This window comes from Dermacentor albipictus, chromosome 8, assembly GCF_038994185.2.
Source record: "Dermacentor albipictus isolate Rhodes 1998 colony chromosome 8, USDA_Dalb.pri_finalv2, whole genome shotgun sequence".
Lineage (NCBI taxonomy): Eukaryota > Metazoa > Arthropoda > Arachnida > Ixodida > Ixodidae > Dermacentor > Dermacentor albipictus.
The window spans coordinates 103,515,632-103,532,500 of record NC_091828.1 but is presented as its reverse complement, the minus strand read 5'-3'; the positions used below and the strand labels follow the sequence as shown (position 1 = coordinate 103,532,500).

The 16,869-nt window shown below is 49.9% G+C and overlaps 1 protein-coding gene across 2 annotated transcripts in view; it reads left to right on the top strand.

Moving 5' to 3' along the window:
* The window catches only part of LOC139048920 (myocardin-related transcription factor A-like), a 263,394-nt gene that overhangs the window by 21,592 nt on the left and 224,933 nt on the right, over positions 1 to 16,869 (top strand). The window lies entirely within an intron of this gene.

Below are 16,869 nucleotides of genomic sequence, written 5' to 3'. Positions count from 1 at the left end.
GAATGAATGAATGAGATACAGACACACCTGCTGGCGGGTGCATAGTCGCCTACGTGGTATAGTTTGTAGGATAAGGCCCTAAGAGTGAGAGAGAGTGAGGCCGGAATAAATGAAACAAAAAGATGGAATCGGTACTTACGTGTAAATGTTACTCCGTGTGTTATCTTCAAGACGAAGGCGATGTGAAAAAGTGTATATATATATATATATATATATATATATATATATATATATATATATATATATATATATATATATATATATATATATATATATGCAAATCCAACGCACATGTTGGAGTCTACGTGAAGCGAGGATTTGCTGATTGGTGATGTCTATATTTTCTACAACACAGCTATATATACCTCACCGTACCTGCGCTTTGCATACATTCACGAAAAATAGGAAAGAGTAAGGCGTGCCCGTCTTCTGGCAGTCGTATACGCGAGCTGCGCATGCTGCCCCGGTCCTCGCGACGCCGAGACGTTGCACGGAAGTAGGGCAACACGCGAGAAGAGCGAACGCGTGTGCCTGGTGCGGTGCCAAGTTCAACGACTGGCCCTGCGTGGCTGCGGCCGCCTCAAAGTCGCGCGCTCGGAACGTGCCAAGGTGTGACGAGGCATGCCGCTGCACTGACGCACGAGAAAGGGAGAAAAAGACATAAATTACCTACATTACCTCGCACCTACATTACCTACATTACCTACATTACCTACATTACCTACATTACCTGCATTACCTCATCGCACTACATTCATCGTCGTCGTCGTCGTCGTCGTCATCATCGCCATCATCATCATCATCATCGTCGTCGTCGTCGTCGTCGTCATCATCATCATCATAATCATCATCATCCCCACCACAGTTAGGAGCATTTCGGAGTTCCCTCAGCTCGCTCTGTACACGCCTGCTAACCGTTAGCATAGGTATAAGTAATGCACTTCATGAATTACATATTCAAGAGTGATATACTTGTCATTGACAGACTCTCTCTCTCATCTCTCTCTCTCTCTCTCTCTCGCTATATATATATATATATATATATATATATATATATATATATATATATATATATATATATATATATATATATATATATATATATATATATATATATATATATATGTATATATAGCGAGAGAGAGAGAGAGAGAGAGATGGGAAGAAGGAAAGGCAGGGAGGTTAACCAGACAGCCCCGTTTGCTACCCTACACGTGAGGAGGGGAATGGGGAGTGAAAGAGAGAGAGAAAGACATCAGTCTGTACCGCACTTTCATATGCACTAATTAAGTTATGTTAGTGATTATTAGACTACATAGTCCGATGGCGTTACAATCTGCATGGTTTAACTTTTGTTGCGATAAAAATTACACGGACACTCGAGGTGCGTTCGCGACTTCGCCGTTGGCGGCGCCGCTGTCGTGCTGTCACTAGTGGACGGAAGCACCGACCGGTCAGCAGTCGAGACAAGCAAGGGACGTTTATAGTATTCATCATCAGCCTGGTTACGCCCACTGCAGGGCAAAGGCCTCTCCCATACTTCTCCAACAACCCCGGTCATGTACTAATTGTGGCCATGCCGTCCCTGCAAACTTCTTAATCTCATCCGCCCACCTAACTTTCTGCCGCCCCCTGCTACGCTTCCCTTCCCTTGGGATCCAGTCCGTAACCCCTAATGACCATCGGTTATCTTCCCTCCTCGTTACATGTCCTGCCCATGCCCATTTCTTTTTCTTGATTTCAACTAAGATGTCATTAACTCGCGTTTGTTCCCTCACCCAATCTGCTCTTCTTTTCTTATCCCTTAACGTTACACCCTTCATTCTTCTTTCCATAGCTCGTTGCGTCGTCCTCAATTTGAGTAGAACCCTTTTCGTAAGCCTCCAGGTTTCTCCCCGTAGGTGAGTACTGGTTTATTGGCCACAAAGAAAAGCTGGGAAGAGATTGTACTACGGGCAATGGCTGCGGTACAAGGTAGATAGCGAAGTTTTGAGGAAGAAAAGAAAAAAAAAGGTTAAGGAGACGTATATACAAACATGCTAGAGTGAAATAAATTGGAGGACGCTTAAGAGTGAAACGCGACAGCACTCAAAGGTCCCCGATTGCTTCTCACGATTCCCCGCAACTGCAACTTATGAAACCGTAGTGTTTACCGGCAAACGCGAACGCTAGACACGAAGGCGAGCTTTCCGGTAGAAACGCGACTCCTGTCGTGGGCCGATGCCTGAGGTCGTGCGCAGCCGCTCTAAAAACATGTTACATAATTTTTCAGGTTTCTGCTGTTGTTTCGCACTTTTAATATTTCAGTCTGAGAAGACGTAACACAATATGCACGCGCTGTCGGTTTTTTGTTTCATGACTTTTGTATGTGGGCTGTCATTTTCAAAATTCAGAGGAATAACTTTGCCAAGAATGTGAGACAAGGTATGAGCAACTTCAGTGACAGAATGGTATGGCAGAATAGCCCAAACATACCGCAATGCCATATAGCAAGGCGTGGCACGTACATTTAGCCACACACACACACACACACACACACACACACACACACACACACACACACATATATATATATATATATATATATATATATATATATATATATATATATATATATATATATATATATATATATTATATATATATATATATATATATATATATATATATACGGCAATTTTCGCTCGCGGACAACGCCGCCGACTCCGACACCGGATTTTCTGCGACACGGAGTCCTTAACGCTATCGCATTAATGTAAAAAAAGCACACGGTGCAAGATATATGACCAACGGTGCTCACTCGTCAGCGTTGTGATAACCGAACACTGCTGGGTTTTAAAATCATCTCTTGCATCGTGTTTCTCAAATAATATTTCTGTTCGTTGAACAGCATGGCTAACGTTAGCTGGCGCGCCCGATATAGGCGCGACGCCCGCAGCGCCACCGCCGGCGTTCCTCATCATGCGTGCATTCTGAGACGCCTGGTGGCCTCCGGGGCGCTGTCTCTGCTCCGCGCCAGCAGTTCGTCGCGCGGGCTGCGTCGCGCCACATGTCGCCTCCACGATTTCTCAGGGTCCGTCCGAGAAACTTCGGCGAATGCAAGAACCACTCCCCTCCCCCTAACCTTTGTAGAGCTTTAAGTAGTAGGGAGCTACGGGAGGCTGCCATGCGCAGCTACAACCCCGAACTTCAGGAAGCTATCCTGAGGTGGGCTGAGGTGGTAGAGGAGGCCTACCGCGAGTAGGATAACCTCCCTCGCCTCCTTCCCGCACTTCCTTTTCCTTTAAGATGGGATAAATAAAGTTGTCTCTCTCTCTCTCTCTCTCTCGGCGCAACGCTAACTCTCGCCATCGCTTTCAATGCTTCGCTCCACATCGGGCCGTACTGGCATGCTTACTTTTGATCGCGGCAAATCTAGTCGAATTAGATGCAGTGATTCCCGAGAGAGACAGAGAGACAGAGAGAGAGAGAGAGAGAGAGAGAGGGAGGGAACATCAGTTCCCACGTGTGCCTAGATAGAATCTTCCGAGGTTCAGCTCGTCGGGCTCTGCTGGTCCGTGTCCATCCCCTCTCATGGGATGGTGGTGTGTGTGCCGGAATTGAGGTGTTGCGTATGAGCTGGACCGGAAGGTCACGTTCGCCTACACAGGTAGCAGACGCACTCGGATTTCGAAAACGACTCGGCCCATCAGTCCCTCTGTAGAGTTGTCGCGCTTCCTTGTGTGGAATATTGCGAAACCTGCCGTCATTAAAAGAAAATGAAAAAAAAAATGTGGACCCCTTCCTAAAGACATGCTCCCACATTTTTCATACGCCCACGTGGTGTCAAAGCGCGACGCCATCGTGACGCCTTGTTTTATCCCCCCCCCCCCTGCCCCCTGCGCAGTCGGGCGAAAGCTTGAACAACGCCTGATGAAAGAACAACAGAAAGCTGAGCTAGTTGGTAAGGATTCATTATGCAAAATAGAAGTGAGGCGTGCAGACAGGACACACGAGTAGAGAAGTGGACAACACTAACGCCGACTATCAACTGAAGGGAGCACTGAGGCCTAATGAAAGAATGGGACACAATGTTTAACTCAGTGGCCCATCGTCGAGTAAGCGGGTAGAAGGGGAGAGGGGTTGTAGCCTTCCTCACCACAGGGGTCAACCTACTAAGCACTCCCCCCCACCCCCCGGAAGTAGTCTCTTCGAATTGAGCATACATAAAAAAAATTCCAGGGTTCCAGATATCAGGCACCAAATTTCTTTTTTTTTAAAAGCGAGCCCTCTCATGTGCATGAAAGCAACTGCATGTCGCGAACAGCAGCTTGAAGACGCATCCACTATTTTTATATTCCTTATAATTAATTAATTTGTAATGATCAGTTCCCCAACCTTTAATTGTTACAGTTACTGTATCTATGTGAATACAATGTTTTGCAACACAGTCAAAAACATCAATTTTAATTGTTTGCCGCGCGCTCTCTTAAGCTGATATTAAGCTGACAAGAACACACACTACACTTTGACACCTCGTCTGCCATGTCTACGTTCGCGCCGCCCTCTCTTTGTCGGCGTTCCAAGCGCTTGCGTATTTCCTCTCTTTTCCCTCCGCTCTCCCGTGGCAGCGGTCCCGTCGAAATCGTCACGCCATGGCCTCCGAGATCTTCCCCCGCGCGCATTTCTCTCGGAGGCCATGGTCACGCGTGTCTAGTTTCCTCCGGCTCCGCGGGGCGGCGGTCCCGCCGTCCACGCTAATGCAAATATATATAAAAAAATCACGGTAAATGAGTTCGCACCTTTGTTCGAAATTCAGTGTCACCTCTGTGTCGGGCGCTAAACAGCTTTGCTGGTCATCCACCTTGACAGAGTGGAACGGCTCAGGAATTTCACTTTAACTATTAAAAAAAAAAGAACAGCTCGGCTATAGCGTTAGCTGGGAGACACGGTATATAGAATCGCTAACGCATACAGCCGATCGTTAACCGTACGTTACACTCAGCGCGTCGTCCCACACGAAGCGATTGCGAAGCGCCGCGCCTTTGAAGAAAGATGGCAGGCGAACGGGCGTTCAATGATTAAGGCGCCTGTAACACCGTTGCCAAAATGTTCGCGCCTGGTCGTTAAGTTGCCTCCTCCTCCTCCTCCTCCTCCTCCTCCTCATCATCATCATCATCATCATCATCATCATCCTTTTCCTCCTCCTCCTCCTAATGAGCCGCTTACATTCGTGTATCATTCGCGTACTATAGCGTTGGCGCCCTCCCTCTCGCGTTGCGAAAACAAAATGCCTTGTCACCTCGGCGTCGTCCGTCACCGCCCCCGAACGCTTCGGGCGCTAGAAACGCTAAGCGACGCCAACGGCTACGCTAAAGGCGCGAGGAGCAAATACGCTGTTAAGACGGCAGCGCGCGCGGCGTCAGATATACGAGCAGCGTTTTGCGAAGTTGTCGCAGATCTGCGGGCTTAGATTTTGACGCGCTCTGCGCTGCTCGATGTAGCCGTCGATGCTTTTCTCGCCCGCTAGATTTAGCGGACTACGTCAGCGGGAAAAACCGGAAGCCGTCCAGGGCCTATACGTCTGTAAACAGCGAAAGGATCCGCACACTTTCCGAAACGGTTGTCGCGAATCTAAAAGGGGCTATAGCCTCTTTTATTCGCATTGTGGCGGTAGTGCGCATGCGTGACCTCAGGAAACCTCCGGCCACGCACTATCGACAAGGTGGCCATAGATGAAGGCGTACTTTGTCCTGTAGTACATAACATGTAGGCGCATGTACTCGATGTGTTCACATATAGGGAACGCGCACTACGCGTCGAGTTCGTGTAATATCTATAGTTAGCAGTAAAATTCACATTTTTTTTTGAAACATTCTAACTGTGCAGCAAAACTGGTGCCAACTCTAGAGTTGTGTAGGGTGGTGTATAGGGGGGAAGTGGCAGTAGCCAATTTTCATTCGCTATGTGGCAGCAGTTCACTTGTGAGCTACAGAGTTATCGATCGAGGACGGTCACACGTAAGAAGACGTGTTCCAACGTTCTCCTGCTCTCGATTCGACGCGCTCGCGTCGCATTCGCGTAAGCGCCGCCATCGCGTAGCGACGCTTCATCCACAGGGTCGAACACATTCAGTGAGACCGCATATTCGTACAAATCAGCTACATACGCGAAGCAATAGTGAGCTGCAGGTGCCGCGCCAGAGTTTCCACACACACGCACAGATCTCTTCATTTTTCCAGCGTTCAAAACCTCTCCGCGTCGCCTCGTGTAGATTAATTGCGACCTTGTCGAGCCCCCCTGGCTCGTGTTTATGCGCGTGCGCGGCGTATACGGGCTTCCGAGGGTGCGCCAGTGCGAGCGTGTCGTTCGTCGCGAAGTGTGGGCGATCTGATGATGCTGACGTCTGCTGCCTGAAGCCTACTCTCCCTCTCCCCCTCTATCCTCTCATCTTTCTTTCCCCGCCCCCATCCCAATTGCGTTGCGCCGTGCTCCCATAGGGGCTGCAGAACTGAGCGTATTTTCCCTCTCCCAAATCACGAAGAGAGAGAGAGAAGAAGAGAAAGAGATCTGTTTTTCGTCGCGCGGAAGACGGGGCCATAAGCGAAACACGCGGGAAGGCGCGCGTATACTGGCTTGATGGCTGCACGCTATAGTTGGCGGCGTGTGCATAGGGGGAGGCGAGGCTACTGCGCTGCACGGCGTATTCGATATCTAGGGCACATCGCCCGTGCGTCTAGGGTGTGGTCCTTCGGAAGCAGTGCTTCCGTTTCGAAGGGCCTCTCGCCGGGCCACGTATAGCAAATGTTGGTTATGGTTATAGTTCTGAGGGAAGTATGGTTGTAGTTTATTTATTTATTTATTTATTTATTTATTTATTTGTGGTACCCTCAAGGTACATAATTGTACATGGCAGAGGGGAGCTAGGGCGAGAATACATTCGAAGAGTAAAAAAATGCAGGATTAGTTCAAGGAATTTCCAGGGAACAAAAGCAATATGAAAAAAGTGGTAATGCCTTAATGCTAGTACTTTACTAGTAATGCTAGTAGTTCCGAGGGACCGGCCCAAGGACGGGCACACGAGCTGTGGCACGTATTCAGTAGCCGCCATACCCAATGGTCCCAAGTTGACTATGCTCAGCGAAGCACCAGCCAGCACACACCCAAGTTGTCCGTGTATACATCCGCGAATGTATGTGCCGCGAGGAAACGGCAACGAACGCCAAAAAATTGCCAGGCTTAGCTTCGGTAAGCCAAGAATGCGTTGCATACTGCGCGAGTTGGGGCCCAGCTTTTCCTCCGGCTGTCGTGACGTCACGTCACGTGGTTGCGCTAAAGGTCAATGGTGGCTGCCCGGCCGCGCCCAAGGGCTGAACTGAGTGGTTGCAATATGCAGCGCATAAAAATAGAAGCAACCTAATAGCAAACATAGCAAACTTAAAAGAGAATAGACCCACATATGAGACGCGCAGCAATGAACAATGGCTCATACCCTCAATGGTGGCTGCCCGGCCGCGCCCAAGGGCTGAACTGAGTGATTGCAATATGCAACGCATAAAACACGGGGCTGTAGGAAAACTCTGCTTATTCAAGGGCCGCCCCTTCACCAGGTCTGGCCATGGACTGCGACACAGGAAGTTGGGGAGGGGGGGGGGCGCTGATATGAAAAACAAATGTATTTAGATTTGTGTGTCCGCAGTGCTATTTCTCTCTGCGCGTGCGCGTCTCCATCAACGTTCTTCCCTCGTCAAGCATCACGCACGTATAGCCTTCGCACTTGTGAAGTCGGCGGCCATACGGACGGCACGGGCTTGCAACGGAGGCTGCGGGTTCGCGTTATCCACTACTCCTGCTGCCGCTGCTACCTCTTTATCTTTTAAACTATGGGGTTTTACGTGCCAAAACCACCTTCTGATCATGAGGCACGCCGTAGTGGAGAAGTCCGGAAATTTCGACCACCTGTGGTTCTTTAAGGTGCACCTAAATCTAAGTACACGGGCGTTTTCGCATTTCGCCCCCATCGAAATGCGGCCGCCGTGGCCGGGATTCGATCCCGCGACCTCGTGCTCAGCAGCCCAACACCATAGCCACTGAGCAACCGCGGCGGGTTGCCGCTGCTACCTCGTTAACGGAATCAAGCGTTGCGTCAATTAGATTCCAAACATTGCGTTGGATAGGCTTGGATTCTTGAACGATACGTTGAAGAAAAGAAAGACGAATAACCGTCTTACTTCGGTGAGCAGCAATGTGCAGTTTGCTACAATAATGTTACGGGGAAACGTCTTTATTTCTTCTTTCTTTTCGATTAGTTTTTATCGTTTCATCAGCAGCGGTACGTATATATAATATAATGAGATGTTATACAACGAAGGCCCACAATTAGAAACTGCAATCCTCTTGTTCTCAGTTGCATAAGTCTACCTTAATAAAAAAGGCGTATATTGTTATTAGACGGTAACAAAACGAAGGAAGAAGGAAAACGGTTGCGTAAGTCATACAGTGGTGAAACAGCGCAGTTTAAGGCAATCAATGGTGCATAATCAGAAGCCAGAGGATCTAGGAAGGAAAAAAAATAAACGCTCTAAAGCAATAACAGAGCTTGCAAACTTGCAATTTAATTTATATAAGCGAATTAACACTGGGGCGATATCAATGTTAGCGCAGATTTCCCACCACCCTGTAGGCTATTCATACATTTCATACCAGCCATGCTAACAGTTTGTTTGCCGTAACTACTACACGGCTTTGGAAGCAAACGACTATTCCGCAAAAGAAAAAAAAAAAAGGTCGTAAAAGAAAAAAGAAATTAGTAGGGTTTGAGTTAGAGTCTCTATCTGCCAATGACGTTCCACGATGAATGTTAGTTCCTAAGCTGTTAAGGTGTCGCACTTGTGCCTTGATTGATCGCTATGTTGGTCACAAAAGCTGCTTCCAGATTGAAACATTGAGCTCGAGGCTGTTTCCCTCGGCTTTCTGTTTCTTTTTTTGGAATTCCGACTTTCTTTTCGTTTTTTTAATGTTTATCTTTTGCAAATCCCGTGTCCCGTAAGTTTTCCACGCCGACTGTATATTGTGCATCAGTGGGCAAGGGCACACCTAATTTGTGTTAGAAGAACGATTTCTAGAACGTGTAAGCGTCTATTTCACGCACTGCTGCTTTGCAGAACCTTCTTAACGAAAAAAGAAGAAAAATCGCAGGATTAGGAAAACAATTACCGGCGATGAGTGCGAAAGTTGTCGCATCGTTGTCACTTTAGTAGGCGTGTGTGTGTGTGTGTGCGCGAATATTTGAAATCTTCGCAATAACGAATTGAATATTGGCCAACTCGACTCGGTCTTCGAATCGAACACTCGCTATTCATAAACACAAATGTTTTTCGAATGTGCCCTCTTTAACATTTCGGAACGTTAGTTGTGCGCGACTAAACGTACGTTCGGACTAAGAGCGCGATAAGTTTTGTCCCCACGAACATAGTTCCGACACAAAACGCGAGAGCTTACGTAGAGGAGTATACGCTACACGTTGGTCGCTATACGTGTGCCGCGACCAATCGCACTCTCCGTAAAGACACCTGTGTATGCGACCGAAGTGCGTATTTGTTCCTATCGTGCCCATTTGTGTTTTTTTATAACAAACAACGCTTCGTAGCGTGCGACGTAACGGCAGCAACTCGCTATAGCGTTGCGGATGCCAGGACGGGAACGTCGTCTCACGTTAACTGTGAAAAAAGCCTGTTGATTATTCCAAAATCTTTTCGAAAAGTATTCGGCTTTCGATTCGATTCGCTCTTGGCACCAGTCGACTCGCAGTCGATCTCGGAAATGACTGTTCGGGCACCCCTACGACTTTAGTTTTGCTTCATTTCTGGGCTAGGTTCCCTCTCTCTCTCTCGAATGTTCCCGAACGTTCCGAGTCGCTCGCAACGAGGCGTGTTGGCGTTCTCGCTTTCGATGACACGTCGGCACACCTCTGTAACGCAATCCTGTCGGGAAAGGAGGGCGTGGCTCCGTGGGCGGAGGCCCGGTGGGGGTGGGGGGTAGTGGGGGGGGGTGCTCGTGGTTCTGGTTTGATGTCGTCACGTTTCATTCATTCACCACTACCACCCGCGCACGATAGGCCGTTCTCGGTGCCTTCGCATCTGTATAGTGAGAACGACGCGGTAGAAGTGTGTGTGTGTGTAGTAGCAGCGGCCTTCACCGAGTTCCCGCGCATGGCGAAGCTTTGCGTTGGCGTTGCGTTTGTGTGTGTATTTTCTTTTTGTTTCGCGTAAGCGGCAGTAGTGAGGGAGGCGAGGTCGCTTCTTGGTCGCATGTGATACGGTAAACACGTGGTGCGCTTTCGTATGTAGCGTCGATCGCGCGTCAGAGCCAAGGTCAACTTACGCGTATAGGTTTCTAAGTTGATGCTCGGAGGGTGGGTACACCTTTGGGGGAAGGGAGGAAAGAGACAAAGAGAAAAATATATGTTTAGACGGCCAAAATAGAGCATGTAAATGTTTTGTTCTAAACTGATGTCCAGGATTTCCTTTCTTCTTCCCTTTCCTTTGCTTTTATTTACCCCAAAGGCCCATCATGCGTAGCATAGGGGTGGTAGGGGACCTTTTGGTGCAGTGAGCACGCAAAATTTCATCAGCGCAGCAAAGCTTACAAGTGCCCCACTCTCACACACACACACATTACAAAGAAAAATAATCGGCTTAATGAAAACTGAGGACGTAGCAAGCCCTGCTACATGCAGGGCTTCCCACTTTAGATGAGCTGTTTGAGATGACGCGAAGAGGAAAATAATAAAAAAGTGGTGGAGAAGAAAAAAGATAATAGATGGAAAAACATATTGAGCCCAGATGTCACTCTAAGTAGGTTCGAACACCGTATTGTACAAATAGACTACCCAGAGCAATAACTTTAATCGTCAAGAAATGGAAGTTTCATCGTACTGTACATAAATAAATACGCATAAGATAAAAATATTCGTTCTATACAAAGAGCGAAAAAAAAAATTTGGCGGTATATGGGGGGGGGGGGGTGCAGGGCTAATACTAATTATGGCAGTTGAACTATCGCTTTGTACCTCGAGAGTAGGTCCTTTAAAAAAAACTAGCAACTGATTCCGTTTGTGTTTTGATAGCGCCGCGCATAGCTAGGACTCCCGAAGAGCAACACGAACACGATGAGCGGCGACGGGAAGTGCAACGTCAATGCAGTACAACAGCGTCGTGCTCATGTTCGGCACGTACCAGTTAACATCGGTCTGTCGGATCAGGTGATACCACCGCTGGCCAGCTTTCGGCGTTCACAGGTTGTGTTCGATAAAAAAAAAAATGGCTGTGGCTTAGCTAAGGTTAAGCCCAGGATGCGAAGCATACTAGCCTTTATTTTAACGCGACAGCGTTAAGGAGCTCGTGTCGCAGAAAAGCCGGTGTCGTCGGCGTCGGCTCAGGCGTGCGGCGCTTGCTCAGGCGCACATTTCGTTGTCGCGCCGAACGCTGCGTTGCTCGACGCTCACCGCGACCGATGCGGGGGGCGACGCCGCGAGCGACGGCGCGAGTTGGAGCGCCGTTTCTCCGCTGTCGTGACGTCACGGTGTCACGTGGTATTGAAGGCGACACCGCCGCGCCTGAGGAGCTGGGTTGAGCTCTCGTAATATGCTTCGCATAAAAAAAAGCTTATTTCAACAAAAGACGATACGAACACTGAGGCCGAGATTTGCAGCGACGCCTTTTCAGTCGTCGCTTTTCGCGTTCGGTGCTCCGTCTCTCGACAACTCGCAAACAGCTCCTAAAGGCGCCAGCATCGGGAACCGTTGTATAAACGCTATCGCTACACAATAGCGGCCTTAACTCAAATCGACGAAAATCGCAAAAGAAAGTGTATGAACGGAACTCGTCGATTTTCCCAAACACTGGCCTACGATGCTATACTATTGAACCGCCAAGGTTGCCCAAACAAGGTCTCATGTTATTTTTCAAATTATTCCTGAGAATTTCGGAGCGTGGCAGCCCGCAGACAAACGACGCTAAACATAGTCCTTGAAAGCACACGGCTTTTATCCTGAATCTTCTCAATCAATTAAATATTAAAAGCACTAAACGATATCACCGCTCAAACCGGAGAGTGCTGTCTGTAATTCTTTTTTGCAAAACGTATGGAAAGAATTGAGGAACGCCGCGCAGCGTCTTCGACCAATGGCCGAGGACGCAGAGGCGGTAATACTGCGCCTCTGTGGTGACAGACGCTGCGCGGGGTTCCGAATTCGTCCCAGAAGAAGCGCATAATTAGTTTCACTCGCGCGATAACGGCAGCGGGAGTGCGGCCTCAAAGAAACTTCCGGTCGCGGGCCTTACCAGTCCACTGCGCGGTAACAGGAAGCGCATTTCTAAGTTTTTTTCGCTTTGCGGAAAGTCAGTCTTTAGATTTTGAGATAAAAGACATGCGCATTACGCCTCGAGACTAATACATGAAATTTCTCGTATAACTTACGGCAACACTCACTTGCAAAATTCTAGAGGAAAAGTGTTGAAAATCGGTGGGCTTAGATTTCAACGCACTCCTGCTACTAGATATCGGCGCTAAATTTAGCGGGCTAGGTGAATGAGCAAAACCGGAAGTCGTGCAGGGCCTAGGTTTGCAAACAATGCAACGGTCTACCGGTTGGCTCCCAGGTATGTGTAAGGAGGCATGGTCGTAAGGCGAGCGTCACCCACAACACACGCGCTCCAGCATAATATCGCAAATAACCACCTGCGAGAGCAAGCTAAACGATTTCTTAGATAGCAACCATGGTTGGTTCTTCGTTACTGTTCTTCATAAAGACAGGGCCTTGATGAGTTTCCTCCACTTTTTCCGTTTGGAAATCGCACAATTGCCTCTATGCAAATTGTGTTTAAGCATGGACAGCGTACGCATAACCTCGCAATTCCTAGGTCGTCACCGACTGTAGTGATTTCGACGTAGGCTGTGACAGCTCGCTTGTGCAGCTTCGGTGTCATTTATGTATCATCAGCTGTCAGGTTGGTGCACATCTGGGAAGGATTTTAACAGCGGAGCTGTTTAAACTTTCAGTTGCGCCGTGGAGCGTTACCAGGAAACTCAGCCCAGCTGTGCGCCGCCTCGCGTTGCCTAGCAACCACCTGCGAGAGCACCGAACCACGCAACCTCCTCGCACCCGACGCGCGTAGGGCGGAGTCGTGACGTCACAGGCGAGCAAAAGTTGTAATAATTTGGCTCATGCATTGGCTCGTTGGCCGCTCCTTGAACTAAGAGGACGATTGCTAAGCTTGAAAAAGAAAAAAAATGCAGTTTTTCTTTTCTAATGGTGAAGCAGCAGTGACGATAGCAAGGTTTGGCTATGCGGTTGAACTCCTCAGGGGATATTCTAGGTATGCGCGGGCGCGACATGTTGGCTTGACGAATAAAAGGCAAGGTGAATTCTATTCGGAAGAAGGAACACTGCCCTGGAAGCTACAGGGCAACTCACAATATCTTCTTTTCTGCTTCGAGAGATACCCTCAAGGTCTGCCGTTTTTACAGCGAAGCTGTATGTGGTTAGTGTTCCGTGCATTTTTGTTATCAGTGAACAAAAACTACCATCTTCAATGGCTCATACCCCCGTAAGCAAGCGAAAAATGCAATGGCTCATGGTCCCATAAGGCAGAGGCTACAAGCACTCAGCAAAGTGAAGCGAACGGCGCTTAAATTCTTTCTAATCACGCATACGACATACAGACCAGCACGTCGAAAACTGTCATCATCAATGGCTAATACCTCCGTAACCAAGCAAAAAATGGCTGTGGCTTAGCTAAGGTTAAGCGCAGGATGCGAAGCATATACTAGCGTTTATTTTAGTTGTTCAACCACTGTTTAGCCTGGTGAACTGCTGTTGCTTGGCTATATTTGGTTCGGCTAGACGAAGAAACAACTCATGCAGGCGAGCGCACGAGCTGAGACCCGGCTATGTAGCTGCGCGGCCGCAAGCGAGCGCACGAGCTGAGCCTCCGCTTTTGCAGCTGTTATGACGTCATATGGTAGCTACGCGGCCGCGCGCGGCGCAGCAAGGAAGAGCGTGGTTGTGCGGCTAGTATGCTTCGCATAAAAATGCAATGACTCATAGTCCCGTAAGATTCATGGCTACTCACTTTGCGTGAATTAGCTGCGATGACACTACCAATGTTGTCGTTGTTGGCGATTTCAATGGGGATGTGTCGGTACCGAAAAGGGAGCGGTTTACGCGTTCCGTGTTGCAGACGTATCCCTTGCGATGCCACATCAACCGGCCCAACCGACCACCTAGCAGCGTACGTGCATCGGTTTGACATTATCAAAGAATGTGACTGCAGTTGCGAATGAAATAACGACCACCGATCAAGACAATGAGTGTGCACCTTTCGTCACTATGGTAACCCATCAAGGCTACAAATGAGTTCCTACCTTTGGTCAAAAGTATGTCACCTCCGTGTCGTGTGCTAAACAGCTTCGTTGGTGAACCACCTTCACAGAATGCAATGGCTCATGTTGTCGAGAGCTGAACTGAATAGTGCTAGCTTCAGACGATGCCTTAGTGGCAACAGAGGCCGTTGAATCCCGTAGTGAGAGCGACCAGATGCTCTGGGAGACAGGTAGGCCAGCTGTGAATGAATTTCCTGGGACTTGTACATTTCTTGGTCGGTTCAAGTCGGTTTTCTAGTCCTCCGGCAACGAGCAATCACACGCAGAGGAGGCGCGAAATTTTCGCAAGGGGCGATTAATAATCGAACCATTGGCAATACACGGACGCAGCAAGCAATCGCAACGAGAGCATCGCCGAAGCCGCCTGCCCCGTTTCGCGGGTCCAACGAATACAGCGACAATAACCAAGTACACAACTTTTAATTGGTTTCGGCGAAAAATCGAGCAATAACGAAATAACGTCGTAGCCGACTTGCAGTGCCCCTGCAGTAGTTAGCGTACAGGCTTTTTTTTCTGGTCGTGCCGTCTCCGCACTACTGCTCTGCTTTCCTGGCGGTTGGTGTTGCAGGTTTGCGGCCATTTGCGCGACGACGACGTCGAAGTTAATCTCCCAAAAAATAATAAGATACAGCCGTCCCCGTCACCGGCGCAACTGGTCCAGCCCGCCCGCGGATCTCCTCGTCAGTGCAGTTAGGCTCATTCTTCTTCACCATCCGCACTGTTTTCGAGGTCCCGCTGCTCCGGCTTGCTCTTCGTGGCTCATCCTCCGCGGCTGTGGACCACGAGGACCGAGCACGAAGCAGCAGCCTCCTTCGCGGAACTCTTTCACCGGCGACCGCTTTGCTCTTCCACGCCAGCTCGTTCTTGGGACGAGGTGGGTGTGGATACCTCTGACGTAGCTGTGGCCGTGGCTGCGCCCTGCTGTCTTGCGCTGTCCTGGACGCCAGCCCCACGCCCGGTGGTAGACGTCTGGTTCGTTCGTGGCGGTGCGGTTCTTCACTTCCGCCGCGCTCCCCGACGCTACCGCAGGCCTCTCGGGGCATAGGATGTACGTCGACGTCCTTCTCACCCGCCACTCCGTCTGGAAAGCCAGGAGGAGGAGGAGGACATTGGGGCCCCCTCCTACTCGAAGCAGCTTCTCGATCTCGACTCGAAGCTGCTGCACCTGGCGACGGGCACGACTCTCTCGGAGAAGCTTTGCGGTCCCTCCTCGAGCTCCGCGATTTCTGCGTCGCGCTTCCGAGGGGGGGCCAACCCGGTGAACCACCGAACGTAGTGTTCCGTCTCTGCGCTTGGGGCGCCTCGTCATCGCACGTCTGCTGCACTAGCCTTGCAGGGGCGACGGCGACTGACGACGAGGTGGAGAGGGCGCCTGTCTCCAGCCGTCCCTTCATTGGGCGGCGCTCTTCTTGTTCCTCTCCATTCATGGCGGGCTCGCAGAGAGGGGTGCCTCGACGAACCGGCACCAGCGCGCCCAGGTCCTCCGTCATCGGCCATCGGCACGTGCTGACGTCCGCTGTCGCTGCAGTGAACCGAACGTGACCCGGCGGTAGCCACCTCCTGGACGAAGGACGGGCAGCAGCATTCTTCGTCTCCGGGGTCCTGGTAGTTGACGAAGGAGTGCTGGTTGGACGCCGAGCTCCAGGAGGACCGCTGCTCGGGGAACCCGAGCGAGTACTGCAGAACTTCCTCCTCCCGTCGGACTTCGGAGCAGGGACGGTTGACATGTCTTGAAGCGGGCCTGCAGGCTGGGACGGAGCAGGCGATAGACCCGGGAGCGTTGGGGCTGGCAGCCAGATTCGAAAGGCAGACGTGGAACGGTTTTCGCCGAGAGCAAGACACGCAGCTCGCGCTGGGACCGCGCATCCGATAGATGCAGTCGGCGAAAAATGTGGCAGGTATAGCGTCTGCGCACGAGGGCATGCAGGCACGTGGGCCGGATAGCCACCTCAGCTTTCTCTTCTTTTGAGAGATGCTGGCATGCTCTTCGTCGCTCCGTTCCGGCTGTTTCTTGAAGAGAGAGCTTTGTTTCCCATTTCGTACAGTTTTCAGGCGCTTCGGCGCCTTTTAGTGAATTCATTCATTCATTCATTCATTCATTCATTCATTCATTCATTCATTCATTCATTCATTCATTCATTCATTTGTGCGTTGGATGCTAGATGCTGGCTGCCGTTTTGCGGGATTTCCAGGTACTGCTTATATAGTAGAAGCCAGCACCGGATATAGTGCAAAGTGAGGCGGCACCAAGTCGGCATGGTGGTCTACGTACGCGCAGAGGGGAGCTCCAACACGAACACGCCTTCTTACCCGCCGTGGTTGCTTAACGGCTATGGTGTTGGGCTGCTAAGCACGAGGTCGCGGGATCGAATCCAGGCCACGGTGGCCGCATTTCGATGGGGGCGAAATGCGAAAACACCCGCGGTACTTAGGTTTAGGTGCACG